This window comes from Bactrocera latifrons, unplaced genomic scaffold (assembly GCF_001853355.1).
Source record: "Bactrocera latifrons isolate USDA-ARS-PBARC rearing strain unplaced genomic scaffold, ASM185335v1 scaffold_737, whole genome shotgun sequence".
NCBI classification, from domain to species: Eukaryota; Metazoa; Arthropoda; class Insecta; order Diptera; family Tephritidae; genus Bactrocera; species Bactrocera latifrons.
Window position 1 is genome coordinate 6,458 of NW_017537420.1, and position 3,738 is coordinate 10,195.

Consider the following 3,738-nt stretch of genomic DNA (forward strand, 5'->3'; position numbering starts at 1 on the left):
TTGGCATAATGTGCTATGTAATCTGGGAGGAGAACTTCTATTACTGGCGTATTTGCCAGATACAATCCATCCTAAAAGGGTTTTCTGAAAAGTTGGCTGGTTAGGACCATTTTTAATTTGGCCAACAGCTAAAAGATCGAAAAATSTTTCAGCACCCAAAAGGATATCCACTTTTTTAGATTTGTGGAATTCTGGGTCCGCCAACTCAATATTGTGCGAAATTTTCCAGTCACTAACATTGATGTTATAGTCTGGATGATTTGCCGAAATGCATCGCATTTCCCAGAATTCCGCCGAAAATTCATAATTATTTAACCGCGACTTGACAAACGCGCTTAGTTTTGACYCCACTTTTGTATTGGAATTGCCAATTCCAATTACGCTTAATGTTTTGTGAAATTGACCTGGGAGCCTGAATCCAGCAAGGCTCTCGCAGGCAGGTACTCTCCACAGCTGGTCCTCACCTTGAAGGTGGGGCAGGCAGTCAAATGGTGATCCCTCGATTTGCACTGCTGACAAAGAGGCCCCCTCGTATTTGCTGCAACTAGCGCCGATTTGGTCCTGTCCATATTTTGTTGTTTCCCATCCCTCGCACTGCTTGTTGGTATGGGCTTCGTCCTTGAATTTGATGCTTCTTCCGCTGATAGCTGCTGGAATCTCCTACTTAGGGGAGCTTCACAGTCCTTCCACAGTGGCAGTTTGTCGTAGTCCAGCGTTTCTTCCCATTTGGATCGGGTGGCAGGGTCAACCTTTGTCAGTACTATGTGTATAATAATAGCGTTTGTTATATGTTTCTCATCGCCAAGCGATAGCAATGAGTCATACACCGCTGACACTTCGTCAATCATTGATCGCAATGAAGGAGCGGATGGCTTTGGGATTGTTGGCARCTCAAAAAGTTTAGATATTGTATTGAAAAATATCAAGCATTTATTATCACAAACTTTTTTGAGATTTTCTAACGCTTTCGGGTAATTTTCATCCAACATCTGAAACGCTTTGACTGTTCCCAAAGCCTGTCCAGATAGACAATTAACCAATTGGTTATATTTTTCAATATCTGGAATATTTGGATCCTTATGAACCAAGCTCTCGAACAAACTCATAAAATTTTTGAATTCTGAATATTCTCCCTTGAATTTCGGCAAATTCATTTAGGGAGCCTTGAGCTGTGAGTAGCTACAAAAAATGTTTCGGCAAGCGGAGTTTTATTTTTCGCTAAAATTGACTTAATTACTCTCTAACTCATTCCAATTCTATTGGATCTAAAGACATAGTATTTTCGAAAAGGCCTGTTTTAATGCGCAAAATACTACTTTTCGCAACCGTTCTTTGACGTCTTAACGATTTTAAGTCCGTCAACTCCTTACTTGGAGACAGGCTTGCGAGAGTTGGCTTTGGCTTGCTCATTTTGCCTTATATAAGTTGGCTACAGATATATTGAGAATCGACAACGAAAACGAAAAAATACATAAATCGATTTCCAAAATACACGAAAGCCAAATCAATAAAGTATGAGAAATGACCAATAGCAATAAAGGTTGGCAACAAATATATTTGGAATCGGTAACGAAAACGAGAAAGGATAATATCGATTCCCAAGTGGCGAAAGCCAAATTAAAAAAAAGAGCAATAGCACAATAAGAAATTTAATCGGAAAATGTCCGAACGAAAATCGACAAAAATTGCGAAAAACCGACCGATAATTGTAAAAGTGGATCGATAAAATTGCGAAAAATATAATAATTTAATTTTGTAATTAAGAATTTTTCACCTTTATTTTCAAATAAAGGGCTACCGCAAAATCCCAAAATCCCTTATTCACTTTGGCTTCGTACGTATATRTAGAAGTATGTATTAATATAAGTATATGTATATGTATGTGTATGTACAATAAATACAATACAATATAATAAATCAATATAATATAAAGTGAAAAGGGAGAGCCAAAAACTGAAAGTGCACTTGTTTTGTTGTAGTTTGCTTTTTTTTTGCACTGCTTTCAGTAATTCGCACTCGTTACATGGTGCGTCGGTTGTTTGCCGGCGCTTACGTCTCTTTGGCACAGGATGTAGCGGCAGCTCATTTCCACGACGGCAGCGTATTGATGGCAGCATCGTTGTGTCAGTAGCTTAGTGATGGCAGCGGCGTTGTGTCAGCAACTTAGTGATGGCGTTGATGTAGCAAAATTGGACACTTAGCGGCACTATATAGTTACGGGATTTTGTAGCGGCACTGGAAGCGGTAAGTATTAGTGGTACATACGTATTTAAATTCTCTTTTTACGCTTATCCAGGGATCACCGCACTTAAAGAAACACCTCCACTTTTAACATTTTATATATGTAAGTATATAAGTATATTAATCACTTTTCACGTTTTATTTAGGGAACGAAAATAGCTAATAAACGAAAAATTGGGAATGCGCGAATAATTAAAAGCCTAATTGCCTGTCACGGGAGAGAGAATATAATATTCCGATAAATTAAAACCATGTCCGTTCGAATTCACGTTCACTTTGCAAGAGAGAGTTCTTTATTTCTTAATCTAATTGCTAAGCTTAAATCTTAAAACTAACGGCTTAACCTAGTGGTAATATAAATATGTATTAAAACGGGGTAAGTATAATCATTCTCAACTTTCGTTAAATATTGTAAGAGATTATGGTAAGTATTAAGGTAAGTGATAGGTTGGTATTATGAGTGCATTATTAAGGTAGGTATTTTACAATAGACTTTCTTAATTTAATTTTCAAAAATTCAATATTTTATAATTTTTAGAATTCAATTTTTTTATTTTTATTTTAGGTTTAAATGTACGTATATATCTTGTCGCTTGACGCAACAACAACAACAACGCCCGTAAAAAGTAGATGTAAAATTGTCATTTTAGTTTTCAATTTATTTTTACGCATTTGTTATTGTAGAACAATTGACATTTAAACGGAAGAAATTCAACATTTCTGGTTGCTACAACTCAGAGCAACAAGGAAACAATTTGCGTATGGATGGAAATGGKAATCCAATATATTGTTAAAATGCATTTCTTAAAAATTTTTACTTTATTATTTTTACATCTTTTTCAGGTGTTTTTAACATGTTAAAAACTATTTCCTCCCAACTACAATAATTGTCTTCCAAGGTTGAAAATATGGAAAGGAAGATGGACAGCTTTTTGAAAGAAAATGTAAGTTGATGTCCATAGAACTTTTTATTGCTCTATAAGTATTCATCAATCCAAAGAAAACGTATTGTTTAGATGTTGTTGATTAGGAATTATTAAAGTATTCTCTAACTTCACTTGTTCTTTTCAGATAATTCAAAAAAGCGAAGAACTAGCAAAAAAAAAACCGTCCCCGAATGTAAAGTGCTAATTCGGAGAGTTCACCAATCAGTATGCTGACTGAGTGGCGAAGAAATCGACAACACTCAAACAGAAATTGCTTCCACCCTACCATTAACAACACTAGCTGCAGCTTTGGAAATGGAAGAAAAACTGAAGTGCGAAGAATTCGCTACAGCAATTGTTAGTAACGTATACAATTTCTTCAATAAACAATACTTATTTTGCATAATATTTTCAAATTACAGAAACAGTTTGTTTTAAGGATGAGAGATAGTTCCGACAGTATATGTGAGGTGTTGCGGCATCTGTACACTGACGAATTCCTGAGTTTGTGTAACTGGGACGGTAGGGGAGGCAAGCAACCGCTATCGAAATTTCTGTTGTCCAACATATT

At 36.0% G+C, this 3,738-nt stretch overlaps 1 long non-coding RNA gene across 1 annotated transcript; it reads left to right on the forward strand.

The window, feature by feature from the left end:
- Nucleotides 1-3,089: 3,089 nt before the first annotated feature.
- LOC108976183 lies at nucleotides 3,090-3,725 on the forward strand. Its single transcript, XR_001993930.1, has 3 exons — nucleotides 3,090-3,185; nucleotides 3,313-3,524; nucleotides 3,590-3,725. It is a non-coding gene; the product is annotated as an uncharacterized LOC108976183 (long non-coding RNA).
- The last annotated feature ends 13 nt before the right edge of the window (nucleotides 3,726-3,738 follow it).